The 13,428-nt window shown below is 46.5% G+C and overlaps 2 pseudogenes; both read right to left on the bottom strand.

Annotated features, from left to right (window-relative positions):
* Positions 1-1,904: 1,904 nt before the first annotated feature.
* On the bottom strand, positions 1,905-2,085 carry LOC141047495 (U2 spliceosomal RNA; annotated as a pseudogene).
* Positions 2,086-12,136: 10,051 nt separating this feature from the next.
* On the bottom strand, positions 12,137-12,295 carry LOC141047508 (U2 spliceosomal RNA; annotated as a pseudogene).
* Positions 12,296-13,428: the final 1,133 nt, after the last annotated feature.

Genomic DNA, 13,428 nt, shown 5'->3' with positions numbered 1-13,428 from the left:
CCATCCTGATTGGCCTAGTGGCATGGATGAGGGTTCGGTGACCCCTCCTCAAGGGGGGGTACTGTCATGAACTCATTTTCTGCTCCACCAGGTGAGAGTTCCCCTTCCGTTCTCCCTTTGGTGTTGACAGGAGGTAGTGTTGTTGGTTTAAGTGGTAGTGATCTGCCACCTGATGAGGAAGATAACGATTGGATCTCTGGAGTATCAGACTGGATATAAGACAGCCGACACCCTATCCGGGTGCTGGTGATTCAGTCTGCTTCTCAGGTCCTGGACTTCAGCTCTCTTCCTGTCTTCTCGAGTTAAGTTTGTTTTTTGCTATTGTTCACACTTGCGCTTGTTGGTCAATTCAGTTTTTTGTGTAATCAGCCTGCCCCTGCTGGGGCTATGCTGAAATTCTACTCCTATTAATCAGTATTTGCCAATCTGCTTTTTGTCCCTTATTAGATTGGCCTCTTTTTTGCTCTGTCTCAGAGTGCTGATATAGGTTTAGAAGTCTAGTGACTTCAGGGTTAATTTTGCTATCAGAAGTTTTGGACAATATTTTTGTAGGTTTTTTTTTAACTAATTGCAGACAGTGTCTTTCCTTTTCTGTCCTTTTTAGTTAGCCGGGCCCCATCGTTTGCTTAGCCTATTTTTCTGCCTTTGTTTGTATTTTCATCTTGTTTCACCGTCAATACATGTGGGGGGCTGTCTTTCCTTTGGGGTCTGCTCTGGGACAGTTAGTTTTCCTGCTTTAGGCTTATGTAGTTCTCCGGTTATGATGAGGCGTCTAGGACCAATTTAGGAACGCTCCACGATTGCTGCTAGTTGTTGCGGTTAAAATCAGGGATCTGCAATCTGCATAGTTACCAACTTCTCTGGTTTTCTGAGACTTAGCTTGTTGTCTTTTTTTCCTCCTCGGTTTCCCATTCATAACAGGGGACATATCAAATATGAAACTGATAAGAACGAGCGTGGATCCCCCCTTCACCACCCCCTACCCCCACAACTGTCTGCTGAGGCTCCCTCAGCCGACTGAAGCTGGCTGCTGCCGGGTAGTTGTTAAATACTCTGGACTGCCCATTGTGACACGTGATCCAATTGTTCCCTTGGCCCATTTTGAAACGTGATACAATTGTTCCACTGGCCCATTGTGACGCGTCAAAGGGTTCCATGAATAGAATACATTCTATCACAGTGTTCCATGAATGGAAAACATTCTATCTACTGCAGGCAGCGCACATAGCTGCTACAAGCCACTAGAATACACTCAGACAGGTGAACGTAGGCCGAACATTCAATTAACACACCAGATAAATTGTTTCTTTTTTATTGAATTCATAAAAATATACACAAATACATATATATATATATATATATATATATATATATATATATATACAGTATATTCAAAAAGTAAAAGTAAATTTCAAAATTTAAAAGTTGGCAGGCCACAAGAGGGTGACAATGTTTCAAAATAGCCATCATTGAGTCAGGAATGTGTTAGAAATTGAATAACTTAACATACACATGGGAGACTTGAATTAAGGTGGGAAGTAATGAGGGCAAGGGGCTCTAGGCCTTGTAGCACGTGGGTGTGCAGAATTGTATCTATCCAAAGCGAAACCCATTACTGCAGCTTATCACACCTATACCTACCAAACAGCAAAGGCCGAGATAGATCATTATTTAAATTACAGATTGAATACAATACAATGCCTTTCATATAGAGGTGACTAATACTTGATGTAGCAGAGTTGGTCAAGTTAAATCAAGACAAAGGAATTTGAAATGTGCAACGTGGACCAAGAACAAACTAATGCAGAGCAACCAAAGTTGAAAAAAGCATTCAAATATTGCTTTGAAAAGACAACTTGCTTTGGTTTCAGTTCAATTCAGTCTGCTTTTGGAAACCGGTTTAGAGAGAGCAAACCATCCTCGAAGATACTGCAATGACGAGGTGATACATGGAGTGAATAGAGCAAGCTTTTTTTCCATCTCCCTGTTCTAAAAATCCATTTAATATATGGTCCCCAGATAGGGGACGTATCAGATATTAAACTGATAAGAACGAGCGTGGTTCCCCCCCACCCCCATAACTGTCTACTGAGGCTCCCTCAGCAGACTGAAGCTGACTGCTGCCAAGCAGCTGTTACATACTCTGGGCTGCCTATTGTGACACGTGATCCAATTGTTCCATTGGCCCATTGTGACGTGTCAAAGTGTTCCATGAATAGAATACATTCTATCACAGTGTTCCATGAATGGAACACATTCTATCCACTGCAGGCAGGCAGCACACATAGCTGCTGCAAGCCACTTGAATACTCTCAGACAGGTGAAAGTAGGTCAAATATTCAATTAACACGCCAGATAAATTGTTTCTTGTTTATTGAATTCAAATAAATATACACAAATACATATAAATATATATATATATATATATGCTAGCTGAAAACTGTGGTTAGTTATAGCAAATTATAATTATCCTCCATCCCATAGTCCTATGCCCATATACCCATCATACATATCCTCCATCCCATAGCCCCGTGCCCATATACCCGTCATACATATCCTCCATCCCATAGTCCAGTGCCCATGTACCCATCACACATCACACATCTTCCATCCCATAGTCCCGTGCCAATATATCCATCATACATATCCTCCATCCCATAGTCCAGTGCCCATATACCCATCACACATCCTCCAACCCATAGTCAACCATTATGACATCGCAATGAGTGGCGGGGCTTGCAACCTATGATTACATCAGCGTCGCCATTGCAACCATTATGACCTCATAATGAGGGGCGGGGCTTGATACACACACACTTTTTCCCCATTATGTAGATTGGGGCAAAATTGTTTGGTGAATTGGAACGCGCAGGTTTAAAATTTCGCCTCACAACATAGCCTAGGACGCTCTCGGGGTCCAGACGTGTGACTGTGCCAAATTTTGTGGCTGTAGCTGCGACGGTGTGGATGCCAATCCCGGATATACACACATACATACATACATACACACACTTGAGCTTTATATATTAGACTAGCTGAAGAGCCCGGCGCTGCCCAGGCATAGTAACTAACTGTGGTTAGTTATAGCAAATTATAATTATTCTCCATCCCATAGTCCTGTGCCCATATACCCATCATACATATCCACGATCCCATAGGCCCATGCCCATATACCCATCATACATATTCTCCATCCCATAGTCGAGTGCCCATATACCCATCAAACATCCTCCATCCCATAATCCCATGTCCATATACCCATCATACATATCCTCCATCCCATAGTCCCATGCCCATATACCAATCACACATATTCGCCATCCCATAGTCGAGCGCCCATATACCCATCACACATCCTTCATCTCATAGTCCCATGCCCATATACCCATCATACATATCCTCCATTCCATAGTCCCGTGCCCATATACCCATCATACATATCTGCCATCCCATAGTCCCGTGCCCAAATACCCGTCATACATATCCTCCATCCCATAGTCCAGTGCCCATGTACCCATCACACATCCTCCATCCCATAGTCCCATGCCCATATACCCATCATACATATCCTCCATCCCATAGTCCCATGGCCATATACCCATCATACATGTCCACGATCCCATAGGCCCATGCCCATTTACCCATCATACATATCCTCCATCCCATAGTCGAGTGCCCATATACCCATCAAACATCCTCCATCCCATAGTCCCATGCCCATATACCCATCACACATCCTCCATCCCATAGTCCCATGCCCATATACCCATCATACATATTTGCCATCCCATATTCGAGTGCCCATATACCCATCACACATACTTCATCTCATAGCCCCATGCCCATATACCCATCATACATATCCTCCATCCCATAGTCCCGTGCCCATATACCCATCATACATATCTGCCATCCCATAGTCCCATGCCCATATACCCGTCATGCATATCCTCCATCCCCTAGTCCAGTGCCCATATACCCATCACACATCCTCCATCCCATAGTCCCATGCCCATATACCCATCATACATATTCGCCATTCCATAGTCGAATGCCCATATACCCATCACACATCCTTCATCTCATAGTCCCATGCCCATATACCCATCATACATATCCTCCATCCCATAGTCCGGTGCCCATATACCCATCATACATATCTGCCATCCTATAGTCCCGTGCCCATATACCCATCATACATATCCTCCATCCCATAGTCCAGTGCCCATGTACCCATCACACATCCTCCAGCCCATAGTCCCATGCCCATATACCAATCATACATATCCTCCATCCCATAGTCCCATGGTCATATACCCATCATACATATCCACGATCCCATAGGCCCATGCCCATTTACCCATCATACATATCCTCCATCCCATAGTCGAGTGCCCATATACCCATCAAACATCCTCCGTCCCATAGTCCCATGCCCATATACCCATCACACATCCTCCATCCCATAGTCCCATGCCCATATACCCATCATACATATTTGCCATTCCATATTCGAGTGCCCATATACCCATCACACATCCTCCATCCCATAGTCCCGTGCCCATATACCCGTCATACATATCCTCCATCCCATAGTCCAGTGCCCATATACCCATCACACATCCTCCATCCCATAGTCCCATGCCCACATACCTATCATACATATCCGCCATCCCATAGTCCCGTGCCCATATATCCATCATACATATCCTACATCCCATAGTCCAGTGCCCATATACCCATCACACATCCTCCATCCCATAGTTCCATGCCCATGTACCCATCATACATATCCGCCATCCCATAGTCCCGTGCCCATATACCTGTCATACATATCCTCCATCCCATAGTCCAGTGCCCATATACCCATGACACATCCTCCATTCCATAGTCAACCATTATGACATCATAATGAGCGGCGTGGCTTGCAACCTATGATGAATCAGCGTCGCCATGACAACCATTATGACATCATAATGAGGGCAGCGGCTTGATACGCACACACTTTTTCCCCATTTTGTAGATAGGGGCATTATGACATCATAATGAGCAGCGGGGCTTGATACGCACACACTTTTTCCCCATTATGTAGATAGGGGCAAAATTGTTTGGTGAATTGGAACGCACAGGGTTAAAATTTCGCCTCACAACATAGCTTAGGACGCTCTCGGGGTCCAGACGTGTGACTGTGCCAAATTTTGTGGCTGTAGCTGCGACGGTGCGGATGCCAATCCCGGACATACATACATACATACATACATACATACATACATACATACACACATTGAGCTTTATATGTTAGACTAGCTGAAGAGCTCGGCGCTGCCCAGGCATAGTAACTAACTGTGGTTAGTTATAGCAAATTATAATTCTCCATCCCATAGTCCTGTGCCCATATACCCATCATACATATCCACGATCCCATAGGCCCGTGCCCATATACCCATCATACATATCCTCCGTCTCATAGTCCAGTGCCCATATACCCATTATACATATCCGCCATCCCATAGTCCCGTGCCCATATACCTGTCATACATATCCTCATCCCATAGTCCAGTGACCATATACCAGTCACACATCCTCCATCCCATAGTCAACCATTATGACATCATAATGAGCGGCGGGGCTTGCAACCTCTAATGATATCAGCGTTGCCATGGCAACTATTATGACATCATAATGAGGGGCGGGGCTTGATGCACACACATTTTTTCCCCATTATGTAGATTGGGGCAAAATTGTTTGGTGAATTGGAGCACGCGGGGTTAAAATTTCGCCTCACAACATAGCCTAGGACGCTCTCGGGGTCCAGACGTGTGACTGTGCCAAATTTTATGGCTGTAGCTGTGACGGTGCGGATGCCAATCCCGGACATACACACATACATTCATACATACACACACACACTTGAGCCTTATATATTAGACTAGCTGAAGAGCCCGGCGCTGCCCGGGCATAGTAACTAACTGTGGTTAGTTATAGCAAATTATAATTATTCTCAATCCCATAGGCCCGTGCCCATATACGCATCATACATATCCTCCATCCCATAGTCGAGTGCCCATATACCCATCACACATCCTCCATCCCATAGTCCCATGCCCATATACCCATAATACATATTCTTCATCCCTTTGTCCCATGCCCATATACCAATCATACATATTCGCCATCCCATAGTCGAGCGCCCATATGCCGATCACTCATCCTTCATCTCATAGTCCCGTGCCCATATACCCATCATACATATCCTCCATCCCATAGTCCCGTGCCCATATACCCGTCATACATATCTGCCATCCCATAGTCCAGTGCCCATATACCCGTCATACATATCCTCCATCCCATAGTCCAGTGCCCATATACCAATCACACATCCTCCATCCCATAGTCAACCATTATGACATCATAATGAGTGGCGGGGCTTGCAACCTTTGATGACATCAGCGTCGCCATGGCAATCATTATGACATCATAATGAGGGGCGGGGCTTGATACACAGACTTTTTCCCCATTATGTAGATAGGGGCAAAATTGTTTGGTGAATTGGAATGCGCGGGGTTAAAATTTCGCCTCACAACATAGCCTAGGAGACTCTCGGGGTCCAGACGTGTGACTATGCCAAATTTTGTGGCTGTAGCTGCGACGGTGCGGACATACACACATACACACATACATACATACATACACACACTTGAGCTTTATATATTAGATTAAAAATTTAAAAGTAAATTTCAAAATTTTGAATGTTGGCAGGCCACAAGATGGTGACAGTGTTTCAAAATAGCCATCATTGAGTCAGGAATGTGTTAGAAATTGCATAACAACTACACATGGGATACTTGAATTAAGGCGGGAAGTAATGAGGGCAAGGGGCTGCAGGACTTGTAGCAGGTGGGTGTGCAGAAATGTATCTATCCAAAGCGAAACACATTACTGCAGCTTATCACACCTGTACCTACCAAGCAGCAAAGGCCAATATAGATCATTATTTAAATTAGAGATTGAATACAGTGCAATGCCTTCCATATAGAGGTGAATAATACTTGATGTAGCAGAGTTGGTCAAGTTAAATCAAGCCAAAGGAATTTGAAATGTGAAACGCGGACCAAGAAAAAACTAATGCAGAGCAACCAAAGTTGAGAAAAGCATTCAAATATTGCTTTGAAAAGACAACTTGCTTTGGTTTCAGTTCAATTCAGTCTGCTTTTGGAAACCGGTTTAGAGAGAGCAAACCATCCTCGAAGATACTGCAATGACGAGGTGATACATGGAGTGAATAGAGCAAGCTTTTTTTCCATCTCCCTGTTCTAAAAATCCATTTAATATATGGTCCCCATATAGGGGACGTAGGGCTGCCACTAGGAATTTTGGTGCCCCATACTGGTAAAATTTTCAGGGCCCCCTTGAGACTCCGCCCAGGCTCCACCCCAGCCCCGCCTTCACCCCTCGAACTGTCCAAAGTCCTACCGCTCTCTCTTGGAAAAATTCCACTTATCAGGAATCACACATTAACAGTTCCCATCACCAGATTACACATATAGCCGGCAGCTTTTGTTTTTGCCAAAAGAATTTTTAAGCCGCCACCATAACACAGTAGACTCTTTTGGCCGTGCCCTAATCTACTGTAACCTATTAAATATTTGTTAAAATATGTGATACAATTTAGGTATATTTTTATTTTTCAATTTTTAAAATGACCAATAATATCACATACAAGGGAAAAATACCACCGCACCATGTCCAGACCACATAGTGACCTATAATATCACACAGAAAGCACAAATACTGCCAGACCATGATCAGACCACATATTACCACCACAGTGACCCAATAGTATCACATACAAGGAACAAATACCACCACACCATGACCAGACCACATATTACCACCACAGTGACTGAATACTACAATACTGATCAGCAATAAAAAAAAAATCACGATACTATCACCATAAGTGCCATTATACACAGGAGATCTGTACTGAGTATGCAGTGTCTGTGTATAGGTAATACAGTGGTCAATGACATTATGCACAGGGCCTCTATACAGTGTATAGTGTCAGTGTATAGGTAACACACTAAGTCACCAGTGATGTCTCTAGGTGAAGTCCTTCTTTTTTGTTTTTCATCTTTCGTCCAGCACAGATCGCCATCACGTCTTCCAGCCAGGGTTCGTCTCTGCAGGAAATAACACAGTAACCTAGAGCTCCGCTTGCAGAACACATTATTTTTCCCAACTTCTACATTACATCACATGAAGAAAAAAAGGGGACATAGTGTCGCTCTACACAGTAACAGTACCGCCCCCCATTTAAAACAGTATACTCAAAAAATAAAATAAATACATCACTACAGTAATAATATCCCTTAATTAGACCCTGTGGTAATAATATGCCCCATCCTGGCCCCCGTGTGTTTCATTCCTGGCTTCAGCCATACGTTCTCCCATCCCACCCTCATGAGTATCCATTCTGCCCCATATGATCTCCCCATCCTGCCCCATCTGTCTCCATCGTATCCATCCTGCCCCATGATCCTGCATGATCTGTCTCCAACCCTGCCCCATCTGTCTCCAATCATGCCCCCAGTGTCTCCATTCATGCCCCCATGTCTTTGATCCTACCCCCTGTGTCTCCAATCATCCCCATATCTCCATTCTGCCCCATGTCTCCAATCATGCCCCGCATCTCATTCTGCCCCTTCCTGTGTCTCACTGTCGCATTCTGCCCCCATCGTGTCCAGATTTCTGCCCCATCGTGTCCAGCTTTCTGCCCCATCGTGTCCAGCAATCTTCCCCATCGTGCCCAGCATTCTTCCCCCACTGTGCCCAGCATCCTGCCCCCATCATGACCAGCAATCTGCCCCTCCGTGTCCAACAATCTGCCCCATCGTGCCCAGTATTCTGCCCCATTGCGTCCAGCATTCTGCCCCATCGTGTTCAGCATTCTGCCTGGATCCCCCACCATCAGCCGGGCCCCTGGGTCCCCCACCATACCCTGGCCTCTGGGTCCCCCACCAACAGCCGGGCCCCTGGCCTGGGTCCCCCACCAACAGCTGGGCCCCTGGTTCCCCCACCAACACCCTGGCCTCTGGGTCTCCCACCAACAGCCGGGCCCCTGGCCTGGGTCCCCCACCAACAGCCAGGCCCCTGGCCTGGGTCCCCCACCAACAGCTGAGCCCCTGGCCTGGGTCCCCCACCAACAGCCGGGCCCCTGGCCTGGGTCCCCCACCAACAGCCGCACCACTGGCTTGGGTCCCCCACCAACAGCCGGGCCCCGCCGGGCCCTGGGTCTCCACAGGACACCCTGGCTCCCCCAAGGACCCCCATCAACAACCGGCCCCGGGCCCCCACACTCCCAAAGATCAGAGTCAGACAACAACCGAACCGGCCCTAGATGGGCCCCCAGACAGCCAGACTAGTCCCTATGAATGATGATCAGCCAGGCCCCGGCCCCCAACAGACAGCCATAAAAAGAATATTCACTTAACTGCTTGCTCGCCGTCCACCGTCACCCAGGGACCGACCAACGTCTCCTGCTCTGCTGCAGCCACTCCCAGTCCCATGCCGATGCCACGTGCACACCGCTCTTCTGCTTGCTCAGGAATGAGGAAGTGAAGAGCAGTGTGTGACATGAGCCGGGGGCGGTGCTGGAGTGGACCATGGTGCACTGGGGGGAGAGAGAGAGGAGGAGGAGCCTGGCGCTGAGCAGGACCTTGCCTGCCATGATCCATGCCATGTCACAGTGTCAGGAGAAAACGCCAGGGCAGGCTGAGGGGGGGCCGGGGGGGGCCAGCCCGGGACCCGAGCGGCAAGCGTGGACCGGGCTGCCAGCGTGCTTGGGTGCCGCTGGGCCCAGGTGGGCCCCCCAATCACCGGAGCCCCATACAGCAGTAATGCCTGTCATGCCCTGATGGCGGCCCTGAGGGGACGTATCAGATATTAAACTGATAAGAACGAGCGTAGTTCCCCCCAACTCCCTCCACCACCCAACTGTCTGCTGAGGCTCCCTCAGCAGACTGAAGCTGGCTGTTGCTGCACAGCTGTTAACTACTCTGGGCTGCCCATTGTGACACGTTATCCAATTGTTCCATTTGCCCATTGTGACACGTGATCCAATTGTTCCATTGGCCCATTGTGACACATGATCCAATTGTTAGATTGGCCCATTGTGACGCATCAAAGTGTTCCATGAATAGAATACATTCTATCACAGTGTTCCATGAATGGAACACATTCTATCTACTGCAGGCAGGCAGAGCACATAGCTGCTACAAGCCACTAGAATTCTCTCAGACACGTGAACGTAGGCCAAACACTCAATTAACACGCCAGATAAATTGTTCATTTTTTATTGAATTCATATAAATATATACAAATACATATATACACTCACTGGCCACTTTATTAGGTACACCATGTTAGTAAGGGGTTGGACCCCCTTTTGCCTTCAGAACTGCCTCAATTCTTCGTGGCAGAGATTCAACAAGGTGCTGGAAGCATTCCTCAGAGATTTTGGACCATATTGACATGATGGCATCACACAGTTGGCGCAGATTTGTCGGCTGCACATCCCTGATGCGAATCTCCCGTTCCACCACATCCCAAAGATGCTCTATTGGATTGAGATCTGGTGACTGAGGAGGCCATTTGAGTACAGTAAACTCATTGTCATGTTCAAGAAACCAATCTGAGATGATTCGAGCTTTATGACATGGCGCATTATCCTGCTGAAAGTAGCCATCAGATGTTGGGTACATTGTGGTCATAAAGGGATGGACATGGTCAGCAACAATACTCAGGTAGGCTGTGGCGTTGCAACGATGCTCAATTGGTACCAAGGGGCCCAAAGAGTGCCCAGAAAAAATTCCCCACACCATGACACCACCACCACCAGCCTGAACCGTTGATACAAGGCAGGATGGATCCATGCTTTCATGTTGTTTACGCCAAATTCTGACCCTACCATCCGAATGTCGCAGCAGAAATCGAGACTCATCAGACCAGGCAACGTTTTTCCAATCTTCTACTGTCCAATTTCGATGAGCTTGTGCAAATTGTAGCCTCAGTTTCCTGTTCTTAGCTGAGAGGAGTGGTACCCAGTGTGGTCTTCTGCTGCTGTAGCCCATCTGCCTCAAAGTTCGACGCACTGTGCGTTCAGAGATGCTCTTCTGCCTACCTTGGTTGTAACGGGTGGCAATTTGAGTCACTGTTGCCTTTCTATCAGCTCGAACCAGTCTGCCCATTCTCCTCTGACCTCTGGCATCAACATGGCATTTCCGGCCACAGAACTGTCGCTCACTGGATTTTTTTTCTTTTTCGGACCATTCTCTGTAAACCCTAGAGATGGTTGTGCGTGAAAATCCCAGTAGATCAGCAGTTTCTGAAATTCTCAGACCAGCCCTTCTGGCACCAACAATCATGCCACGTTCAAAGGCACTCAAATCACCTTTCTTCCCCATACTGATGCTCGGTTTGAACTGCAGGAGATTGTCTTGACCATGTCTACATGCCTAAATGCACTGAGTTGCCGCCATGTGATTGGCTGATTAGAAATTAAGTCTTAACACACAGTTGGACAGGTGTACCTAATAAAGTGGCCAGTGAGTGTATATATTCAAAATTTAAAAGTAAATTTCAAAATTTAAAAGTTGACAGGCAGGCCACAAGATGGTGACAATATTTCAAAATAGCCATCATTGAGTCAGGAATGTGTTAGAAATTGAATAACTTAACTACACATGGGATACTTGAATTAAGGCAGGAAGTAATGAGGGCAAGGGGCTGCAGGCCTTGTAGCAGGTGGGTGTGCAGAAATATATCTATCCAAAGCGATACACATTACTGTAGCTTATCACACCTGTAGCTACCAAGCAGCAAAGGCCGAGATAGATCATTATTTAAATTACAGAGTAAATACAATACAATGCCTTCCATATAGAGGTGAATAATACTTGATGTAGCAGAGTTGGTCAAGTTAAATCAAGCCAAAGGAATTTGAAATGTGCAACGTGGACCAAGAAAAAACTAATGCAGAGCAACCAAAGTTGAAAAAAGCATTCAAATATTGCTTTGAAAAGACAACTTGCTTTGGTTTAATTTCAATTCAGTCTGTTTTTGGAAATCGGTTTAGTGAGAGCGCACCATCCCAGGTGATACAGCAATGACGGGGCAATACATGGAGTGAATAGAGCAAGCTCTTTTTCCATCTCCCTGTTCTAAAAATCCATTTAATATATGGTCCCCAGATAGGGGACATATCAGATATTAAACTAATAAGAACGAGTGTGGTTTCCCCCCACCACCACCCCCCACTAGTGTGGAGCCACCCCCTTAGAGTTCGGTTCGGTTCGTCGAACAGGAGGCAAGTTCCTCGAATGTTCGTCGAACGTTCGACGAGCACCGTCGAACCCCATTGAAAACAATGGCAAGCAAACACAAACACATACAAAACACATACACAACAACTTCAAAGGTGTCCCAAAGCAGACAAACTGCTCAGAAGACACAAATAACACATGGAAACGGGACAGCTACATATAGAAAAGAGGTGGAAGAGTAAAAGGAAGAGGAGGAGACACAGATATAGGCAAGCCATGCCCTTATAAAATCAAGAAAGGCTGGAATAAAAATCTAAAATAAAAAAAAATTCTAAAATCGAAGACGATCATATACCGTCGGACTTCCCACCACAAATTATGCCAACTGCCGATTGGGTGGCGTTATTCCCTCGACCCTCCGATCAGCGTCCATGAAGGCACAGTCTTTGGTTTCCGGGGGGAGTATGGTTGCAATGCTGAACCTTAAAGGAATGTCCGGAATGGCACCACCAGGATTGGAGCCTGCAGCTTAATTGGATTCAACACGGGAAACCTCACCCTGGCCGGCCACGGAAAGCATTGACAGATTGCAAGCTTTCTCAATTCTGTGGGTGGTGGTGCATGGCCGTTTTTAGTTGTGCTAGCGATTTGTCAGCTTAATTCCGTTAACAAACGAGGCTTCGGCATGCCCCCGTCGTCCGCGTCCAGCTTATTAGAGGGATACGCAAGGCTCTGCCACGCGTGATCGAGCAATAACAGGTCTGTCATGCCCATACATGTCCAGGGCTGCACGCGCGCTACAGTGAACGGACCAGCGTGTGTCTTCTCTTCGTTGACAGGTGCGGGTAACCTGCTGAACCCCATTAGTGATGGGGATCTGGGATTCCAATTCTTCACCGCGAACGACGATTTCCCAGTAAGTGCAGGTCAACCAGAATTCCGGAATTAGGCCTAACAGGCATTCCTGAAAGAATGAGAAAATTAAGTTTCCAAAGCACAGGTGCTGTAGCTTGCTTAACAGCTGGGCTCCTCTGCTGAGTAGCAGACAGTGCTTACATAAACAGGCAGCATAGCTTGGTTCACGGGCGGGCTCCTCTGCTGAGTA

This window comes from Dendrobates tinctorius, unplaced genomic scaffold (genome assembly GCF_039654945.1).
Source record: "Dendrobates tinctorius isolate UK_male_01 unplaced genomic scaffold, ASM3965494v1 ptg000127l, whole genome shotgun sequence".
Lineage (NCBI taxonomy): Eukaryota > Metazoa > Chordata > Amphibia > Anura > Dendrobatidae > Dendrobates > Dendrobates tinctorius.
Note: the sequence above shows the minus strand (reverse complement) of the source record. Positions and strands in the feature narration are given on the sequence as shown.